General features: G+C 42.6%; 1 protein-coding gene across 2 annotated transcripts in view; it reads left to right on the top strand.

The window, feature by feature from the left end:
• The first annotated feature begins 11,847 nt into the window (after positions 1 to 11,847).
• LOC119659110 (RYamide neuropeptides) overlaps positions 11,848 to 23,287 on the top strand; it is a 91,932-nt gene continuing 80,492 nt past the window's right edge. Inside the window, exon 1 of one of the 2 annotated variants that reach the window (XM_038067043.1) lies at positions 11,848 to 12,087. The gene's annotated coding sequence lies outside the window, so the exon portion shown is untranslated. The remainder of the gene's footprint in view (positions 12,088 to 23,287) is intronic. The other variant, XM_038067036.1, reaches the window with a different exon arrangement.

Below are 23,287 nucleotides of genomic sequence, written 5' to 3'. Positions count from 1 at the left end.
CGAAACCGGTCTTAGTTCTGACATTTGTTGGAAAGGTGGGGAGTGCGGTGGGTTGAAAGTGATTATTTTTTCAAAGAACCCATTCTCAGAAACTACCAAACCGAAAAATCTGAAAAAAATCAGGGGGCTGCCACTATATGGTGCCTAGGCTCCGAAATACCCTTCATACCGATACCTGTTCAAATAAAGTTAATAATAGTACATTACTATAATTTTTAGTAATTGACAGGAAAACCCCCCTTAAGTTCACCCTAGAATCACAAAATTTTGCAGCAATGTAGACTTAGCATAGAGCATGATTCTGCCAACTTTGGTGAAAATCACACCATTACTAACAAAGTTATACTAGATCAAAACTGTCGCTTCTCTGCAAATTCAAGACTATGAATGTCAATATCACTTAAAAGTGTAAATTTTCACATAATATATGCATATTTTACGTGCTACACGCTAATGAAATACACAAAACCTTTCATACCTGAAGCGTCTAGCTTCCGGTTTCCCGACTTGTTTGGTTTCTTTTTTTGTGAAGGACTGAATATAGATACAAATACAAGTTTTTCACCATATAATTATTAACATCTTGAGCACACAACATTTTTTTTCAGAGTACGCAGCAACTTGTCCACCTACCTCCAAAAAAAATGTGTTTTTCGGATACCACGCTGGAGGGCGCTCTGCTAAATTAAAAAAAAATGGCATTTTAATGTGTGGAGTATATCACAATTCACAGGATTATTAAAAAATATTGAAGGGGCAAATTTTTGGTGCATTGTTAAACGAAAACGAAAGCTGAATGTTTCTAGTATGAAAGATTTTGTATATTTATTTTATAAAAGTAAAGGCACCTGTTATAACTTTGTTATTAATAGTGCGATTTCCACCAAACTTCTACTAAGTGCTCTATCTTATAGCGTACATTGTTGCAATTTGGTGATTCTAGAATGATCTTAAGGGCGCTGGAACATGTGTATCAGTGTCTTTAGAAGATTTCCACCTCCGGAAAAAAAAACCGGACAGACAGACAAACAGGCAGTAAACCGATTTTTTTAAAGTTTTGTTTTACGCAAGACCTTAAAAATTGGCCCGATGAATCATAATTATCCGAGTTTGTGAACCGTAGAAATATGTTCTGAATAAGTCGTGTAAAATTTCATAGAATTTCGTTGGGTAGATTTTGGGCTATGGTAGCATCCGATTTTCAACATGCGCTTTCGAGAAAAACGCATTTAAATATTAGATTTCAATTATTTACCATCAAATCTTAACTAACCATTTATTTACTACAACTAGTCCATAAGCCTTCGGTTTCTTTAGCCAAGCCATTCGAACGTCGTTCGGACCGGTACATTCGCGCTTCAATTTGGCGATCGGCATACACTTGACATACAACCTGTTACCTGTTTAACACTGTGATTTCCGAACCACTCGGAAGAAAGGCGGCATAATCCCCTTAAAAAACCGCTTGGAAGTTCAGGTCAACCAAAGCTGAAATGATGACTTCTTGTTGGAATTGATCCGATCCAGGGCTTCTCTTGATGGCCTCTGCCCTGGACGAAATCGTAGTCGTCGTAGAGGAGTCCAAGAGCCAGAAAAGGGGGAGAAAGCTCTTCAATTGATCCGAGCCGCCATCAACTGCAGTGGAGCCAGCAATTGTACATTGTATAATAGAATACCTATCTTCAGGGGGTTGTCCAGTGTGACGCCCATTTTTTAAAGGTTGTTTTGTTTTTTTTTTGTCGAGAAATGAAAAAATTCAGATATTTCAAATTTTTACTATATATTTACCACATCTTAATTTATATGTGTAAATTCTTTTATTTAAAAATAAGGCATCGATGGCGAGTTACATCACTGAAATGCCACCCATATAAAAAAAGCAGAAAAACGACGCTCACGTTTTTGGCAGACTGGTTTATCTGTAATCAAAAAGGTGAATGACTATCGTGAGAACTAGGATTTTTTGAAAATATTGCAAATTCAATTTTTCGCATGCTTTTAAAAATCGTAACACAAAATCCCACGATAACTCCGCCATACAATTAGCATAGCATGCTGGCTCCAAGCCCAGGTAAAGGAGCAGGATATACTACAGGGTGCGGCAGCAAACTTCCATTTTTCAAAACTCAATAAAAACTATTGTATGCATCGGAAAATATTTATTTATTTTTTATAATGCAGGTACATGTCTAGAGTTTTTATTTACATTGTTTTGAAGATCAAATCTGTTAGGTGACGTCCCCCATTCTCCATACATTGCGCACACCGATTTCTGGCGTTTGTCATGACTCTTGCTAGCATAGCAGGTGTTATGTTGGCAATTTCTTCTTGGATGTTGGTCTTCAAATCTTGTAGGGTTAAATAAAAATAAAACTAGGTAGCTTGCTCCTACTACAATATATTTTAATAGTTAGTAAATACGTATTTCGAAAGCTACTTACTTTCTTCCTCAGTACTTAAGTAGTTACCTACCAAGCTACCTAGTTTTATTTTTATTTAGAAGAACTACAAGCATCGGAACGATAACTATTTCTTGTAGGGTTCTTGGACGGTTCACATAAACACGGGATTTCAAAAAACCCCATAGAAAAAAATCACAAGGGGACAGATCGGGAGAGCGTGCCGGCCATTCCAAATCGCCTCTAATTGAGATAAGGCGCTCTGGAAAGTGTTCCCTCAAAACAGCCATCGATGCTCTTGAAGTGTGTGCTGTTGCACCGTCTTGTTGGAACCAAGTGTTCCCCAAATCCAAATTTTCTAGCTGGGGGAAAAAAAATTCTGTAGCATGTTTACATACCGGTCCGAATTCACTGTCACTGTAACCTCATTTTCCTCAAAAAACCAGGGACCAATAATTCCAGCTGAGGAAATTGCACACCACACTGTGACTTTGGGTGAATGCAAAGGCTTTTGATGCAATTCTCGAGGGTTGGTGTCAGCCCAGTAGCGAATGTTTTGTTTGTTAACCGACCCACACAAATGAAAATGGGCTTCATCGCTAAAAAAACAATAGCACCCTCGGGAACGACATCAAGAAGAAGCTCACACGCGTTCATCCGAGAATTGAAGTCACGTTCTGAAAGTTCCTGCACTATCGCCATCTCATAGGGATGAAAATGAAGATCATCACGAAGAATTCTTCTCACAGAACGATCGGATAGTCCAAGGGCAGATGCGTGTTTGCGCGCAGAACGCCGTGGCGATCGCAACATTGACGCTCTCACTGCTTCAACGTTCTCAGGTGATCTAACGGGCCGAGGGACTCTAGTTCTTCCTTTTGTTGCACTTGCAGTTTGTCTGAATGTAGCGACCCATGTAACAATTGATTTGCGGTCTGGGACGGGAGCCAACGGGGCTAAATTAAAGTGATTCCGAAATGCACGCTGTGTTGCAATAACCGAACATCCGCTTGAAAAGTAAACCTCAACGGCAAAGGCACGCTCCTCGCTATTCCAACGCATGATGGCGACTGAACCGTGTCGGGACAAAACTTTACAGTATCCCCTCTTGAACGAGACCACTAGCGCTCCGCTATGACATCAACTAACTGAGTGGCGTGCATTTTAAAAAAGGAAGTTATGATGCCGCACCCTGTATGTGGAGCAATGTATCTGTTCTAAATTGTATTAGCGATGGATGGGTTAGGAAATATATTCCTGGAGTATTAATCAAATGAAAGGCCTTCAAACTTTTTGTAAAACATCATTTCCGAAAGAAAGAAAAAAGGATCAAAGGTTCAGACTCTATTAAGGCAGGAATTGTGTTCAGAAACTAAGAATCCACAAACCTGAGAAACTCTACTTACATGTGAAATGTACGCCTCAAAATCACCTCATGCCGGTATTTTCCCAAAAAATCCATTCTTCCGAATAAATTTAAATTATTAGTAGCATATTATCACATTTTCAAAAGTTACTAGTGGCCAACGAAGATGTGAGATACTCGGACATTGCACGTAAGATGCATTGTTCTCACTCGACAGTTGCAAGATTGTCGCCAAAGCTTAGACGGACGGGGGCATCATCGTGGTCATCCAGGCTCTACAGCCTATTTCGAACTTTGGTCTTCAGGAGGTCCTTCCTCCAATTATCTCGATCCATCGACCGCATCCTACAATTTTGAAATTCGAGCAGTGATGCGCTGTCTTCCTCAACAGAATCTATCCATCCATTTTGGAGTTTCTTATCGGTCTTGGTCCTTCTTTTCTCCTTTCAAATACCCTTTTAGGTTTTCAAGCGTTTGTGATGACAAAAGGGATTAGTCGATGGCAAAACGACTATCCTTGGTACACGGAGAAGACCAAAAAGGAAGAGCTATCCCAAAAACATAAAAAGATAAGATAAGATAAAGAAAAAATACTGAAGCCGCATCGAAGTGTTCCGTCGGCACGTGCTTGCATGCCTCTTTGCTAGCCAGGTCCGGAAATTTGGGGGATCCTTTGAGCGCTTCGATCCTCACGTATCATACTGCAAAAAATCACGTGTCCTTTTAACCGATGCGTGAGTCCACACCGGATCCTAAAATTCCTCAAACAGGGGGATTTGTGCGAGCTTACCCACACATCATCATGCGAGCTAAAACTGAACGTGGAGGCGAAAAGATCTAAGAATTGTACCAATTGGTCCTCCAGGTTGGGGATTGGGTAGGGCTGACAAGCCTACACGGAAAGCCGATGTTACGAAGCCACGGAAGGAGTCTCGGACAGGATGGATTTCAAAACGACGAACCCGGCAACGACAACGGATTCACGATTTGCGCATTTTTTCACGGAACGTGCACTCCCTGTACAGACCGAACGCTGCTCAGTAGCTAGCTGATACCCTGTCCCAATATAAGGCTGACGTAACAGCGTTGCAAGAGATGGGTTGGACAGGAACCGGTTTCCTGGAGAAGAGACCCTACACCATATATTATAGCGGCCATCCAGTAAACCATGTGCTCGGAATAGGTTTCTTACTCAGCCAAAAAATGAAACTTGTTGTTATCGGCTTTGAAAATATAAGCGAAAGGCTATGCACTCTGCGTTTGCGAGGCAAGTTTAGAAATATAAGCCTCGTAAACGTTCACGCCCCTACAGAGGAGACTGCAGAGTCGGAGAAGAATACCTTCTACGAGGCAGTTGAGCGGACCCTCGAATTCTGTCCCAAGTATGATATCCAAATCATACTTGGAGATTCCAATGGTCAAGTAGGGATGGAGCCCGTATTCTGGAGATACGTCAGCTCCCATAGCTTACACTAAAATATAAATAATAACGGACTGACTTTCTATAAGATATTCTCCGCTATCTTACTAGGCCGGATAGCCCCATACGCTCAAAACAACGTTGGCCCATACCAAAAAGGCATCACTCCAGGCAATTCTTTCTGCAGTAAGCGATGGAAAAACTGTTGGAATATGGCCATCAGTTCCACCATCTTTCATCGACTTTAAAGCCGCCTATTACAGCATAGCCAGGGTAAAACTGTACCCGACTATGAGAGAATTCGGTATCCCAACGAAATTGATAAGACTGGCTAGGCTGAACCTGACCAATGTGCGAGGCTAGATAAGAGTAACAGGATCACTCTCGAGACCATTCGACATGAACAACGGTCTATCATGCGTCCACTTTAATCTGGCCCTGGAGAAAGTGATTCGTGATGCTGAGGTAAACGCGAGAGGTACACCCAACTATTGGCCTACGCTGACGATATTGACATCATGGGAAGAACAACCCGAGATGTACAGTCTACCTTCATCCAGATAGAGCAAGCGGCGTTAGATCTTGGGCTGCATATTAATGAAGGCAAGACGAAGTACATGGTGGCAACGTCAGCGTCAAAACCAAAGCCGAAAGAACGAACAACATCGAATCGCACTGATCAAACGAAAACAATGAAGATAGGAGACTAGAACTCTGAGACGGTTGAAAATTTCTCCTATCTGGGGTCGAAAGTTACAACCGATAACAGCTATGACGATGAAATCCGCGCACGGTTGTAGGCTGTCAACAGAGCCTATTTCAACCTACAAAAATTCGAATCGTCTCACCATACGGCCAAAGCTCTTACTGTGCAAGACAATGATTTTGTCAGTCCTTATGTATTCCTCGGAGACTTGGGTTCGAAATCTTTGCCGCGTTCGAGTGAACAATCCTGCGAAGAACTTTTGGCTCCCTACATGAGGATGGACGTTTGCGAAGCTTACATAACGACAAAATCTATGAGCGATACCATGACATCTTGGATGTGGGGGGGGGGGTCACCTAATCCGTATGGATGAGGATGATCTAGTCCGGGAAGTCTATAAGGGCAATATCTATGGTAGAAAAGGAAGAAGAGGCAGACCCTGCCTTTTAGGGATATCGAATTGGTGGACCTCGGCGCCAAAGCGGGGTCTCAGGAGTTCCTTATTAAGGCAAGCATCGACCGGATACCGATTGTTGAGCCGTTGATAATGATGTTTCGTGGATGTCAAACAAGCAATATTGATCGTGTGGTATTGTGCAGAATAGTGGTCAAGGTTGGAGTTTCGTCAAAATTGGTCGAATACGTCAGTCCACGTAAAAGTACAATATCAACCGATGCGAAACTTTCAACCAGATTCTTTTCTTGAACAAGGCGATGGACTGGCCCCTAAATTGTCCTGAAGTATGTAGCGCGGAAAACCCTGAACGATGTAAGAGGCAGCCTACACCACTAAACCTCTCAAATAGTAGCCTATGCAGATGATAGGTATATTCTGATGCGATTCAAATCCTACGTTAAAGAATCTATAATGAGACCAAATGAGATAGCGAGGACAGTCGGTCTGCGAATAAACGAGGATAAGACTAAAACCATCATACAATCTAGGAGGCGAAAACGACAAAACACATCATTGGATGGCCACAACTTTGAACAGTTTAGTTTACCTGGGGTTACTAATAATGAGCGATAATGAAGTGGAAGGAATTTATAGGTGGGTTATGCCTATTTTGAAAGAGAATATGATGCATAGGTAAATGGAATTTACGATATTCAAGACTCACTCGGCCTCTTCTGTGTTATGACAGCTAGAAACGAAGAACGAAAAAAGTCTGGGCGAAAGCAGGGAATATCATCAAAGGACGAGTTCATTCGTGAATATTTTTTGGGGTGGAGTAGGTGAATGCATTCACGCACAGATTGTTGAATTCCAATACACACCTCCCCAGAGCTAGCCCGAAACCAAGTGGTAGCCTGGAACCGTTTGTCACATTACTTCGGGCTAGCATCCGAATTCTCCTGCTATGCGGAGCCTTTAAATCAGGGTATTCCTTTCACCACTGGGAGGGGGAGAGGAGGAACGGAAATGTGAGTTCAAGGAACCCTCTGCCATCCGGCTCTTCCACCGCTCGAGTTTTATCTTCTTTGCAACGAGAAGCACCCGGACGTAATGGACAACACGGTTGCACCTGTCAGCTCTCCTCAGCATCTCCTCGACAATGCAGTCTAGAGAAAGATTCCTTGTGTTTAAATAGAGCTGCTAACGAATCCTATCTCAACTTCCATAAGAAAAAGAATAAGAAGGAAAGGTGTGATGTCCGTGCCTACTTAAGAACTGGGTAAGGAAATAGTCAGTCTCATCATGCTTCCGATTCAGCCATGTATCTAAGTTGCCAATGAGTTGCGCAGCCAGATGGGCTGCGCCTGCCTCTAGTTCTATTTTGTCAAGAGAGTTGCCACTCAGCTAGTGGGTATTGCTGTTCTTCACGAGCAATAACTTCCCTTGCGCTTGTGTATGACTTTGCGTTTCTTAGCAAGAAGGGCAACGGGGATCACTCCCGCGATCACCCTCACGACCGTTTCAGAGACAGTGCGGTACGTAGACGCCACCCGCAAAGATCCCCGTCTCCACACTTGTGCGAGACGCTTAGGATATACCTCGCGCCGTAGAGCAAAACACGGTGCGTTGAACTTATCAGGCGACGCCGCCTGCTAGGCGTAGGACCCCCAATATTTGCCATTAGCCTATTTAATGCTGAACTCCAGCTGCAGCTTTGTTTGTTGCTGCTTTCATTTGCTAAAAAAGCTTATCTTTGAGTCAAGAGTCAATCCAAGGTACTTTACCCCCGGTTTTGACTCGATTATCGCCTCGCCGAACGATATGGGACGCAGGAATTCTCTTTTTAGTCAGGATGGCTACTTCTACACTAGCTGAGCATATGTTCAGAATAGAAATTACTGAAGATGATACGTATCCCTCCTGTAATGCGGAAGCGCAATCCACGGGGCATGCCTATGGTCGCATTGGGCATCAGATCTTTGGTGCCGATGTCCTCCAGTTGCAACGGGTAGCGTCCATTCACTAACGGAAATCCTGCGATACGTTAACGAATCCGGAGTATTCCGTTAGATGGGGGTGGCGAGTACAATGGGCCAACACAGCCTGAGTGCTCAGAAGCTATAGCTTCTCCCTCACCACATACACATCTACTATGGATCTCCCAGCTCCAAAATCGAATTGCCGTGGGGGGGGGGCTTTTCCTTTGCTGATCAGAGTAAGTTTCGACACCTTCCAACAAGAAGGAAAAATACCCTCCTCCAGGCAAGCGCTGAATGCGTCCAGCAGTAGGTTTGGCCGATGTTGAAACACCAATTTGTATACCTCTGATGGAATAAAAATCGGCATCTTGGCGCCTTTTTGTTTTTCATAGCTAAACTATCCGTTCTAACTTTTTATAGAGAAAAGTGGGCAGTCCTCGGCACTCTCCGCGCCGACGTCATCATTCCGTACGAGGTGTGCAGGGAATAGTGCCCGTACAATGCAATTCATTTACTTGGGATTAAGTGAGCAGGGTTTCCACAGAGCTCTGACTATTTGGGCTATCAGTTTATAACCGAGCTCCCCCCGGGTCTTCATTCACCTCGTCGTCCAGATTCTGCCAGCAGCGAGCTTTGCTCCTGTTTATTGCGCTGTTGAGTCTCCTTTTGGCTGATCTGCACTCTGTCATTATGGTGTATGCCTTCTCCCGGTTGTTTAGACGTTGTGTTAAGCGGCAAAGCCTGTGACACTGCTTCCGGAGTTTTGCAATTTCCGCCGTCCACCAATACATAACAGGTTGGCTACGTCTCGATGCCCTCTTGAGCATGGAAGCTCCACAGGCCGTCGTTATCAGGTTCATAATTGAAGTTAAGGCAGTGTCAGCTGCGGCGCCATTACCCTCCAGAAGTAACCTCCAGGGCGGTCCCAGCTGTTCCAAGAGTTTCAATAAGCTTCCCGGTGTTCTCGCCACATTTCGAAAATTCGTTTCCCTCTGGAGTCTAGGGGAGGCATGCTCCATTCAAGTGCCGTGGTATTGAAGCTACCTCCGACCAGGGTCTTCCCCCTCTGCCCGGCATCGTCACATTCGGTGTTAGATAGACCCTGAAAAACGTTACTTCTAAACACCGGATTCAGAGTAAGTCGTCCCCTCGGCTTTGGGCAAGAACCTTAAGGAGGATGCCATCCCGAACCCAGATGGTAGCAGTATCTGATATGTCAGGGTGCCATGAAGCTGGGGTCTTTTTTTTCGGTAATGCTCAGTGATGAGCTTTGGTCTCCGCAGTGCGCTAGCAACTCGTGAGTGGCTGCACTCCAGTGCTTATTAATTTGTAGGATGCGAATCATATTAACCACGTCCTAGCTCTTTCCAGTCATGCTCTGAAGACTGAACCGTTCACGTCAGACACATCGACGATCCAAGGAATTCCAGACGATTTATGATGGAAGAATCCTAGAAAAGTTGTTTCCCGACCGCGATGAATAGCAGCAAATCCTTAGGGAAAGCAAGGATTAAAATCTGTTTTAAGGGCTGTAGAGGAACAAGAGCTTTAGAGAGGGATGCATCTCTTAGCAGAATATCAGATCTAAGTATATTATGCGTTGTAGAATATCGGCCTTAGCATCAAATCGATGCAGATCTGCTTCCATAACCGAAAAATACATGCTTTTTAGAGTGTAACACATCGTTCAATAAGTCCCGGGACTAGCGTAGAAATGGCGCTAATAATGCCATTTATATACCAAGGTTCAGAAGTACCAACCTTCAGATAAGATGTGTCAAAATTTGATGTAATTCGAAACATAACCAAGAAAGCTATAGTGGTTAAACTGACGCTACCTTTGCAATCGTGAAAAAATGGACCAAAACGAGTTTCGTGTGTTGATAAAACATTGTTTTCTAATGGGGAAAAACACTGTTCAAGCCTAGCAATGGCTTGAAAAACGTTATCCGGACTCAACTCCGTCGAAAACAACCATTTGTCGGTGGTATGCTGACTTGAAACGCGGTCGTGCTGATACAAATGATGCGGAACGTTCGGGTCGGCCAAATGAGGGAGTAACTCCCGAAAACACCAAGCAAGTATTGAAAATCGTGATGGGTGACCGCAAAATGAAAGTGCGCGAGATAGCTAAGATGGTGAACATATCAACTGGTAGTGCATTTACTATTTTGCACCAAAAATTGGCTATGAAAAAGGTTTTTTCCAAATGGCAGCCGTGTTTGCTCACGATGGAACAAAAGCAACAACGTATCAATGATTCGGAGAGCTGTTTGGCACTGTTTACTCGCAATAAACACGATTTTTTGCGTCGATATGTGACAGTAGACGAAACATGGATTCACCATTTCACTCCGGAGTCAAGTCGGCAGTCAGCTGAATGGGGTACGACCGGTAAAAGCCGCCCGAAGCGTCCAAAAACACAACAGTCGGCCGGCAAAGTGATGGCGTCCGTTATCTGGCATGCGAATGGTATAATTTTCATTGACTACCTCGAAAAAGGAAAAACCATCAATAGCGACTACTACATGGTGTTATTGGATCGTTTGAAGGCCGAAATAGCGAAAAAAACGCCCACACATGAAGAAGAAGAAAGTCATCTTTCATCAAGACACCGCACCGTGCCACAAGTCAATCAAAACGATGACCAAATTCAACGAATTAGGCTTCCAACTGCTTCCTCATCCTCCGTACTCGCCGGATCTGGTCCCCAGCGACTGCTGGCTCTTTGCGGATCTCAAAAAGATGCTCCAGGGAAAAAGATTTGTCTCAAATGAGGAGGTGATCGCTGCTACTGAGGCTCATTTTGAGTCAAAAGACAAATCGTTCTACAAACATGGCATTGAAAAGTTAGAGAAGCGTTGGAATGATTGTATAACCCTTGAAGGAGATTATGTTGATGAATAATAAAGAATTTTGCGGATAAAATGTTGTTTTCATAGTTAGTCCCGGGACTTATTGAACGATGTGTTAGGATTCGGTTTTTATCTCATTAAAGAGACAGTAGATACTTCAGAGAAAAGCATTTTTGAGGTAAGTAACGCGTCGAGGGTGTTTCTAGTAGCAAAATACTCGTTGAACTAATTCCAATTAAGTGAAGAGTGTCCGTTAAGTTTCTCTGCGCAGACCCTGGAATCAAAAATCTCTAACACATGCAAAAGTTTCAAATAGCGCAACTGGAAATATCTTTCCACGATATCGCGACAGTACAACCGCGAAAGTATTTCACTACGAAACAATAACAATTGCAATATGTTCTGTTGTGCCATGGGTAGAATCGCGTCAATGATGGAATACCATCGTCCTTATGGCGGGTACACATAAGACAAAGAGTTGAGTTGCGTGGGAGTTTATTCCACGGCAGGTTAGGGAAAAGGTAAATGTATCTATCAGTTAGCGTTGACATCAGCTTATTGTTGTGGTATTGAAGAGTGCCTTCAATTTGACTATGGATATCAGGACACGAGAACAGATACATCGACAACTCGGCAAATACATTATTAGAGATAGGACTCCAGCTTGCAGCGTCCAATGTGGAGTGCTCGAAGTGTTCCTCTATATAAGCAACAGTTGAAAGCCACTTGTTCAGTTCAAACGGTGCGCTATAGGTGTTAAAGTCTCAACAAGGAGTTGACATAGTCCGCAGAGGATCTAACCAGTTCCCATCTGAGAATAGTCGTTAGATAAGCTTCAACTGTGCTAGTTACGGATAGTGGAAAAGTGATAGTTCAGAGATACAGTGCAACTAAAAAAAACCAGTGAGTGTGAAAAGTAGTTACTTTCAAATCTAAAATCCCAAGGAAGATTGAAATAATTTCAGGTGAATAATTGTAGTTTTAGGTCTATTTTAAGTAGTCAATGAATGTTCGTGGGAAAGTGATATTTGAAACTTTAAAAGTTTTATTGTAACCCCCAATCTATTAGGGAACCACCGACGCGTTATATCAGTCCACGAGAGCAACAGAATTGTTCTTGGCATCCGAAATTCCTTAAATATTTATAGAAATTCTTGTATTTATTGAGGTAACGAGTAGAAAGTATCTTTGTTCAAAATAAAGATATACAACTGCCTTATTTGAGGGAATCACAGAACGGGTATTATTCCGACTGAATGAATGATTTCTGGTTGAATTTTAAGTCTTTTCCTGTAAGCTACGTAATAGTATCTAATTCGACCAGTGGAGAGCTAGTTTCAAGGTTGAACAAATTTTTGAGAAATTCACATAGGATGTTGTAGATTTTTACAGGAATGGGGATTGGATGAATTAAAAAAACAATAAAAATTCTTGTTTCTAAGTGAATATCCTCTTCCAAAAATTTGAATGAATATTGAAGTATAATTTGTATCTTTGCTGTTTGTGAAGTGCTATTGAAATAAAACCCTAAATTATACTGAAATTAAGCCCCAAATTATTCTAATTAGGCTTTGCAATTTAATTTTTTTTTTGTTCCTTTGAGGAATTATTCAATTGTTATTTTACATTTTTATATGCAAATAAGTGCCCATGGTCTGAAAAATCCCATTCTATGGACAGAAAGGTATTAGTACCTATGAAAAATGTAAATTGCTTCTCCCTTTATGGATAAGCACTGATTTGTTCAGTTTAGATAATCAAAGATACCAGGACAGTAGAGGAGATCAGTATATGAACCTCAAGGGGGAGGGGGGTCAGTTTTAGAGGCGATCATCGAGTCAATTTAAAATAATAAAAATTGATAACATCTTAAATCTAAAAAACAGTCTACGTCCTTCAAAAATTCAGTGTCAACGCTCTGGAATATAGAATCTTCTTCTTTTCTTCAGCTTTTGCCCCATTTACAAGCGGGGTCGGCTCGTCGTGATCAGTTTCGCCATTTGGCTCCATCGAATGCCTGATCTGGGTGCAATCTCGAGGCTTTTAAATTCCCATCCAGTGTATCAAGCCACTGTTGTTTCGGTATGCCTTTTGGTCGCTTACCATCGACTTCGATGTTCAGACCAATCTTGGCAAGTGAATTCTCATTAGCACGAATTCTCTCGTAACTTTTCCACAATTGGTGAAACCCCATAACGATCGCCGATATTCTCATTTTGGATGTGATTAAAACGTGGTCCAACTTAACATCTTCGTATCCATTACCGCAAGACGCCGTTAATTGTCTTTTATAGTCGGCCAACACACAGAACCATAGAGAGCGACAAGACGGATGACATTGCGGTCGATTTTAGATTTGAGACGTATCAGATCACAAAGAACACCAGTTGTGGAACGCCACTTCATCCAGGTTGTGTTAATGCGTGAAACAATTTCATAACGCAGTTCTTCATTGGCTGATAGCGTTGACCCGAGGTATTTAAATTGCTCAGTTCTGGGCAGATCACTGCCGTTGATAGTGATTGTGCCTGTTTCATGGGGATCGGTCGTCAAAAATTCAGTTTTGATTAGATTCAATCTGAGACCGTGTTGCATGAGGCGATCATTCCATTTTTGGACAAGTTGCTCGAGATCATTTTTGCTATCAGATACTGGGAAAACATAATCTGCATAAAGCAGTGTGTAGGGCGCTGGACGTTGGATATCCCATGTGACGGTGTCCATAACAAGAACAAAGAGGAGTGGTGAGAGGGCGCTTCCTTGACGAACACCAACAGGGAGACGAAGATATACCCGCCATACTTCGAACTTTACCTTCCGGATCGTGGTAGAACAATTGAACTCAGTGCACGAGTTCTTCTGGCACTAAGTGTTGTCTACAGCATACCAGATGAGTTCGTGTGGCACACGGTTAAACGCTTTCTCTAGATCTAGAAATGCAATGTAAAGAGGGCGATGCTTCTCACGGTGTTTCTCCATGAGTAACCACGCAGCGTGTATTGTGTCAGTAGTTCCGCAGTTTTTGTCAAATCCGGCTTGATTCATGGTTATTCCAACGATTTCGCGAATACGGTTGCCAAGAATGCCTTCAAAAATCTTGATGGTATGGGAAAGTAACCGGACCGGATGGTAATTTGAACATTTTGTTGGACTACCTTTCTTTTTCCATATTGGAACAGTGGTACTTTCTTGGTGGTGCTGAATAGCCCGATTAAAGAATTCACTGAGCCACAATGTTGAGTCCCAGCTCTTTGCTTTCCAGAGCTCAGATACGATATCGCCAGGTCCTGTGGCAGAATAGTAAATTGCCGTGACCAAATCTATATGATGCCCCCACTTTAACTCATAAATCGTGTTATATCGTAGCGCGTCGTCCAATCTATCTTGGAATCTTTGGGATAATTTTGTATGGCCAACTACCAATTTGTTTGTTAGGACAAAAGACGGCTTACGGATTCGTCCGGAGCAGAAGTAGCTCATCAGACGCTACCTCACCTCATTCGCAAAACATAACATGAGTGCAAATTATAACTACCGTAAATCCACTGTAGTTCGCCCAAGCTTGGCCGGAGCTAGATTTTTGTTTGAGGGTTGAGGGTTCCTAAGTCGAAATCACACTCAAAAAAAAAATTGGTTTCTGTTTTGCCTATCTGTGATGAATTCTCACTAAACTAGCTGACGCCGAGAGGCGTTAGACTTTGTGGTTTCATGCAATTGATCGTCGAGGCGCCGACCAATATTTGTTAAACAGGTATGTTCTTTTCTCTTATGTTGTAATGACAGTACTACATGTCGGGAGTGCAGCGCATTTGCCTTGTTTCATTGTGACCCTAAGGCCATATTTTGTAGAACAGTAGAGAGGGAGTGCGAGCGTCTCGGGAAGTCGTGGGGGGAACTGACGTGCATTTCAGGTAACCGCAAGCGATGGCAGTTAGGTGTGGTTGATGCGCTTTACTCCACCAAGGGGTGATTGGCACCCATATATATATTGCGACCTTAGCCAGGTCAGTCATAATGCTGGGTTGCTTTTCTGGGATTGGAAATAATTTATTATATATTATATGTTCGGGTAATTTGTCTAAGGTGTTCAGCAGGCATATTGGTCTATATGAAGAAAACCCGGGCAAGGGTTTACCCAATTTGGGGATGAGGACTTGTTTCTAGAATTTTCACACGTGAGCAAGACTCAAAGCATCCCATCAAAACCCGGGCGAATCATTTTTGGTAATACTCTGACTGTCACTTTCAGAGCCTTGTTCGGAATTTCATCCATTCTTATGGTTTTATTTTCATTGGGTCCTAGGGAACTTTTTCAGATAGTTTTTCAGTATTATCGTATGTCTGGAAAAGACAGAAGATGCGGATTCGTGAGAATTCGGTTAACTCGAGTGGAGTTGGAACTGAATCACAACCACCAGATCTTGCTCAGGGGCGTTTTTCTTATCATTCTGACAGTATTGTTTTAAGGGGACGTGACTGGTCAGACTTTCGAAAATTTTTGGAAACTTCCCCAAGTATGGTTTTCATAGCCCCCTATGTGGAGCATAGCACATAAATCACCCCCACTCACCATGTGCTTCGGCTGCCTCTACGATTTGCCAAGAAGCTTGCACTCGCCGCCAAGTAGTTCTATGGTTACCTACAATGAAGTTGTCAACCTTTCCCAATATATCACCTATCCACTGCTAATACCGCCTTCTTGTTAACACAACTACCTACCTTTGCCGACGGAGTTCCTCATTAGTTATTATCACAGGCCAAAATATCCCGATAGCATGACGCAGACCTCTCACTCTCTCAATATCAGAAATAAGATCAGTCTCGAGAAGTAGTAATCAAGCCCTTTTATTTGACACCCCATATGACTATATTCTGTGAAAAAAATGTACACCCCCTTTTCGCATGTATGGGGAGCCCCCTACATAAAAATAGCGTCGCTTGCTATATGTAAAGGGATTCACGAACCACACCTTCTCACCAAATTTTGTCACAACTGGTTCAGCGGTTTCCGAGTATATCGGGTGTGACAAACGGACGGGATGACTGGCATATTGCCGGAAGTAGCAAAAGCCTGGAATTTACTAAGGCGTTGACTGCAGTGAAAAAATGAACTTCATTCAAATAAACTTCAATCATTCCGGGGTTGCTCAGAATTTATTTGAGCAGACCACCCACGAGTCTGGGATGGAAGTTGCCATCGTAAGTGAACTATGCAGTCGGCATTGAGTGGGCAAAAATAAGCGACGTGCACTTGTTCAGCTGCAGCAGCCCACTCAGTCTCACATCGTCGGAGTTTGAAAACATGTTGGACAACTTTGTTCACCACGAAAAAGGACGAAATCTGAAGGTGATTGCTGGTGATTTTAACGCGTGGACCCTGGAATAGGGAAGCAGAGCGAATAACGCAAAGGGCCGAAGTCTACCAGAGACTTTGGCCTAGTTAAATATTTTTCTGCCCAACGGCAATGTAAGCACCTTTACGTAAGAAGGGTCTACTACACTCGTAGACCTGACCTTTGGTAACCCCGCACTGACGCATTGTATGACCTGGCACGTTAGCGAGGACTACACCCACAGCGATCACCAGGCAATTATCTTCGGATTAAGGAGAATATCCAAAGTCTAGGGGTAAATCAGGCTGGTCCGCAAAACAGTTGGATAAGCAGATCTTCTTGAAAGTGTGGCTGGACCAATCTACTAAGATTGGCGGCCCGCACGGGAAAAGTTCTTCATGTCAGACAATGCATCTCCAAGGCGTGTGACGCATCCGTCCGTTCACGCGGTCTTCGATCAGCCTGTCACCGAACCAGAAGAATGGCGCAGAGAGCGGTAAGTAGGATCGATCAGGTGCAAAACGAGCATGCATTTCAAGTTCGCTACCCACCGGAGCAAAAGGGAATGTTTCAAAGAGCTCTGTTCTGAGGCGAATGTAAACCGGTGGAGGAGCGTCTAGAGAGTTATGATGAGATGATTCAGAGACTTTTCTCTCTTGTTGAAAATCATCCAGGGGTTATTTCCCCAGCAAGATAGGGGTGCTGATAACATTCAGATAGCTCTGGATTTAGCGGCAATTTCGGCAGTAACCACATACAAGCTGTTGGAGATCTGCAGTAGCGACAACAAACTTCGGGCCTGGACGGAATACCGAATAGGGCCCTCTAGCTCGCCGTGAAACCTAGACTGGACATGTTCACTGGGTTGTTCGAAGCGTGTATGTCTGAAGGGATATTCCCCACAGCATGGAACCGGCAGAAGTTGGTATTGCTGCATAAGGCGGACAAACCTCCAGGTGAGCCATCCTCTTATAGACTCCTATGTCTTCTAGACCCTATGGGAAAATGCTGGAGCAGGTAATCTATAATAGGTTGATCCCAGTCGTTGAGAGCCAAGAAGCCAGATCAACAGTATGGGTTCCGTAAAGCCAGAACAACCATTAATGCCATCAAATTGGTTACTGGCTTGGGCGAAAATGCAATTCATGGAAAGGGTAGTATCAGCAAATATTGGAGGTAGTAACCCTGGAAGTGAAAAATATATTCAATTCTGCCAATTGGGGTCGTATATAGAAGTCCCTGGCGACGATTTCTGTTCCCACCTACCTCGCTACTATTGGCGATAGCTACAGCAATCGGTACTGTGAAGGGTTGGCTGGCTACCACTGGGTTGGTATTCCGCATCACCGAGCGCTGGAAGAGAAATTGCGCTCGCATTAGAATTAGGAATCATATCATCACCTCCAAGCGCGTCATCAAATACTTGAGAGCAATGGTTCATGGAAAACATAGCCTTACAATTTTTCCCACTTTTCCTTGGAAATTACGACCCTTTTTCAAAATGTTTCTTCTGCAGTTAAGTGGTCTAGCCAGAGGATATTGACTTTTTTCAACCCAGCGGCCTATAAGGAAAAAATATGAATTTCGGCTGTGGGCCCTTGCCCCGTTTTGAACGTAATTTTTGATGAACGCTCCAATTATTACGACTCCGCCTTTTGTTCTAGGGCTCATATTAGTTGGCGAATGCAGTGCCGACAAACTAAGTTCCTTCCAGAGGAAAAATGGTATTCGCATTTTTTTGAGTGGGCACGCGAAGTGTCCAGGACGATATAATTTTTTTCTGAACCGTATCTGGCGTAAAAATTCTTTATAAAAAGTTTGAGTAGTTGAATGGCTTTTCATAAATAGAAAGGACTATGTTTCGGGCTGATTTTTTCCGCTGACATATATGTATAATTCACTATCATATATAAGTCATCTAGATGTCTTTGCGATTATGCTTCCGATGTAACCTGTACACTATAGTGGTGTAGGACGAAAGCGTCGGGAAAAGTGTACTTTATTAAAAAAAAGCTACAAATTCGAAAAATTAGCACAGAATATTAACAGCTTGTCTTGTTGCAAACATCCCACGCAGCGTTCCATATCTGTTTGCTTCTCTTAAATACGAAAACTAGATAAATTCTAATTTTAGCTTTCAGTGCAAGAAGTATCAATTCTTTCATATTATTTCTCTATTTTTCTGCGATTTTCAAATGAAGTTTAATTATAATGAAATGAAAAATTCCGTTTATTGTAAAGAATCACTGCAAGAACTAAGGGTAGCATTCATAAAGTTTATCTAATCAAGTTACAATTAAATCGCTATTCTGAAGGGAGCGAAAAATTTGATATTGTCATGAACTATGTACAAAAGTATTCATTCAGTTTTTTTGAGCTACTACATATGTGGGCAGACCATTTAATTGTATTAGTTAGTCGGAATTCCTTATTATCCTTATTTCAAAAAAGCGGTCATTTTTATTGAATTACATTTTTAATTTAGTTGGAGCGAGGGGTTTGAAGGAGATTAACCACCTCTTAGTCAATAGAAATAGAAATCCTTTTCACCTTTATGGTTTACTTTAAATTTGGGTGTTATAAATGGCATGGCTGTGTGACTTCTTTTCAGTCAACCATTTAAAGTTGTGGAGCAACTGTTTCAACACATTTTCAGCAGCCAATTTTTACCTCTTTTATTAACAGGAAATCTAAAGTATAGTCAGTGAACTTTTTTGGCCGAAGGTATTATTCTTCTTCTCAGCCCGATAGCCACTTCGTGCTTTCTTTTCCTTCACTATTTGCTTCCAACTGTCTCCGTTCAATAACCTCATCCTTCAATTCCTTACAATTCGACATCGGCTATGTCTTCGGGTTAGACTGCTTTATATCATAAGCCTGCCAATTTTTTGGTAGATGTTAACATTTTTTTCCAACCTTTTTAATGTTTTGTCTGTGGCGCAGCAGGGTTAACGACATTCGAAATTTATTTATTCGAAATTTATTTCGAATGTGGTTCATGCGACAGACAAATGCCACCACCGCTGCTCGCCGTGGCGTATTCGAACTCGCCACGAGGACGATTCAAAAGAGTAGCACTACTTCACACGTTAGCTGTCATGTGAAGTAGACCTTGCCAATTGATTTGACATTTTAAAAAATTGTATAAATAATTGAATGGAGTTAGTTGCTAACCGTCGACTGAGCTGGTCGCCTTGATCATTTCTTTCCGTTTCTGAATGTACATTTTCTTGAACATTGAATAATTTCCTTTATAATAATACAATTTCTTGTTATCTAAGTGAACCATTGCCGCGGACAGAGCGCCGTATCTTTGTACAATTTAATCGATCATTATTTATTAATTAAAATTAGAAATTCAATATGCAACTAGAGATTAATTAAACATTTAAGACTATAAAAGGTCAATAATAAATAGTTGGTCTGTTGCATGTCACTCAGCTCTGCAAGCGCCTTCATATTCGCCAATCATATTTTTAATGTAAGACCTAGTTTCACCTAAATATAATCCTGCGGTGTTTATAGGTCTTAGTTTTTTCTCTAAAATTATCATCATCATACACGACGGCGCGAAACAATTGGTATCCGGTCTAGGCCTGCCTTTATAAGAAACATCAGACGCCCCGGTTTTGCGCCGAGGTCCACCAATTCGATATCTCTATAAGCTGTCTGGCGTCCTGACCTACGTGATCGCACCATCTCAGAGTCTGCCTCGTCTTCTTTTTCTACCATAAATATTGCCTTTATAGACTTTTCGGGCTGGATCATTCTCATCCATACGGATTAAGTGACCCGCCCACCGCCGTGATATTGTTCATAGACTTCGTTGTTATGTAGGATACGGAATCGTCCATCTCATGTAAGGGGTCAACAATTTTCTCTCGAACGCGGCCAAGAGTTCGCAGTTTTTTTTTTTACTAAGAACCCAAGTCTCCGAGGAATACATGAGGACTGGCTGGATCATAGTCTTGTACAGTAAGAGCTTTGACCCTATGGTGAGACGTTTCGAGCGGAACAGTCTTATCGGATATCTTAACACCGACATAAAGTTGAGGTTGTTGAGCGCCGATGTTCTCTCTGTGCTATTATTTGGGAGCAGTATATGAAAAGTGACCACCGCTGTTACTAGAAAGCTCTAAGGCTTTGTAAACATCTGTCCCTGTATGTCATTGGTGTACTGTGGTCTGAGAAAATCTCAAACGAAGAAAAGAGTCGACGCACCGGACTGGTACCGGTAGATGTGGTAATTAGAGGGCAGAAGTGGCAGTAGATGGGTTACAAGGGCGACAACTCCATTGTTTATTATGCAATTGAATCTACTATTCAAGAGTGGGTAACAAGTCTGTCGTCCTAGAAGTACTTGGTGCAGAACAGTAGAGGAGGAGCGGAGGCTTTTCGGGGCGACCTGGAGGGAGCTGAAGTATATTTGGTCGAATCGACAACGAGGGTGCGTCTATCTAGGGGGTACGTACTAAAATATAAAATAGAAGCTACCACTATGCAATTTTTCAACGTATTGAACGCCAGGAAATCACAGTCTGAAAAGCTGTGTACTCTCGTCGCTGTAAAAGTAACGTTAGGACGATATATTTTCCTCCCTTTCTATTAATTTGAAGCGGCTTTTTATGTACAGATACTTTCTTGTTTATTTATTTATTAAATGACAAAAAAAAAGACTTCGAGCTCCACGAAGGGCACATCGAAAAAGCCAGCGTTCCGCGTGTTGTATGACGCATTACGAAAAACGATATCAGCAGAGGCAGAGCAGTCGATTAGGCCGGTAGAGAATGTGAAGAGGTTGCAAAGATCGAGGATGATTCTACGTTGTTGGAGGTAAAGGAGACGATAAGGCGGGCGGGATAGTCAATCCGGGTCATTTTGAACAAGAGCGAGCGAGTGAATTTGCGCTGTATCTTCTCATGGGAAAGAGAATCACAATTACAGAAGGGGGACGAAGCCACGGAACAATACTCAAGGATACTTCTCACGAGGGGGTTAACAAGTATTATGGGGATGTGCACCAATGGACTAAAGTATCCAGATTTGCTTGCAGGGAAGCGCAATCCATTGGGTACAAAACAGAGGAAAACAGTTTGACAATAGTTTTTCGTGATTAACGGAATCCGTGTAAATTCCTGCCGAGAGCTAAGGCATTTGGCCACAAAGTTGGTGAAGTCTAGAAAATTGTTATCAGTGGATCGGCGGATGAGAGGAGCGAAATAGGGCGGCAATTCTTAGTAAAAGTATGGCCACCATGGGGCCGGTGTGTGGGAAAAATAAGGGCTGCTTTCCACAGGTTGGGAAAATGACACTCTTCGTGGCTCTTATTGAAAATAATGCAGAGAGGAAGAGAAATGAATTTAGATATTTTAATCAGGAAGACGTTGGGAAGACCATCGGGGCCGGGTCCGACATTGGCATCAAGGTTGTCAATGAGGTATTCCATCAAAAAGGGGAGAAAGGAGGGGAATGGCAGGAAATTCGGAGGAAGCTGCACTCAGAAAGGGGAGATAGGAAGAAGAGGGAGAGGAGTTATGCACCGAGGAGAAGTAACTGCAAAGTAAATCACATGATAGCTGAGGAGAGGTAGAAGTTGAACCAGAGAATTTGTTGAAAGTGAGAGTGGACTGGGAGGCATTGCGGGTTTTACAGATGTTCAAGTCACCATGCGCCAATTCGATTTCAACACTGTCCAGATAATCTTTCTTAGATTTAGCTAAACAGCGACTAAACTGAAGATCGCAGAGTGCTGATGCGCAGAGTCTGCATGGATTCCGGTGGACAAAAACTTTTTCCTCGCAGCTTGCTTCAGACGAAGTTTTTTATGGATTTCATTGGTGAATCATAATGGGTAGGAGTTCAGGGATTTAGGTCAGGAAGGAACGTAACTAGGAAGGAGGTCAGAGAGAATGGAATAAAAGGAGATGAGGGTTTGGTTGCAGGGTTAATGGTGAGAGAATGGGAGTCCAGGTGATTGATGCCAGAGCTAAATTCAAACTCTCAAAGTTACCCTTACGAAAGTTGAGATTATAGGGCTTGTGCATAGTATGGGAGTTGAGACGTGGCAGTTGTACCTCGAACTCAAGAGCAGGATGATGGGCATTAAGAGCAACATAGGGTCGAGCAACAGAAGATTGAGAGAGGAGCCATTCTGGCAAGTTGGAGAGGACTAGGTCGGGAGTGCGATTTAGATGATTTGTGGTACGGTTGAACTGAAGAGCCGCACAAGTGTTCATAAAGTGAATAAAGGGAGAGACGGATGAGAGGTTAAAGTCACCGCAGACAATGAAGAGAAGAGAGGGGAAAGTTACAGTAAGGACTCCTGAAAGACTGTCGAAGAATTCATCGTGTAGATGTATACGCAACATATAAACAAGTCGGGAAACCGGAAGCTGGTCGCTTGAGGTATGAAAGGTTTTGTGTCTTTCTTATATAAAAACATTTGAGTGTGAATTTGTCCCATAGTGCGTAACACGTAATATATGCATATATTATGTGAGAATATTCACTTTCGGGTGATATTAACATTCAAAATCTTGAATTTCCAAAGAAGTGATAACTCGGTGGAAAATGTCCGAAATTTACGAAGGCGCTCACTGCAATGAAAAACTAAGGTTTATTCAAATAAACCTGAATCTGAGATGGAAATTGCCATCATAAGTGAACCCTATAGACACCGTCACGGTGGCATATGGGTCATACATTCGACTGGTGGAGCGGCGATATGGGCTTGCGGTTGACAGACCATACAATGTACTGCAAGTTAGGTAGCCAGTGACTTTGTGTGGGCGAAAATAAATGGTGTATCTGTATACAGCTGCTACGTCCCACC

The sequence above is a fragment of the Hermetia illucens genome, chromosome 1, assembly GCF_905115235.1.
Source record: "Hermetia illucens chromosome 1, iHerIll2.2.curated.20191125, whole genome shotgun sequence".
Lineage (NCBI taxonomy): Eukaryota > Metazoa > Arthropoda > Insecta > Diptera > Stratiomyidae > Hermetia > Hermetia illucens.
This window is presented reverse-complemented; position numbering and strand designations above follow the sequence as displayed.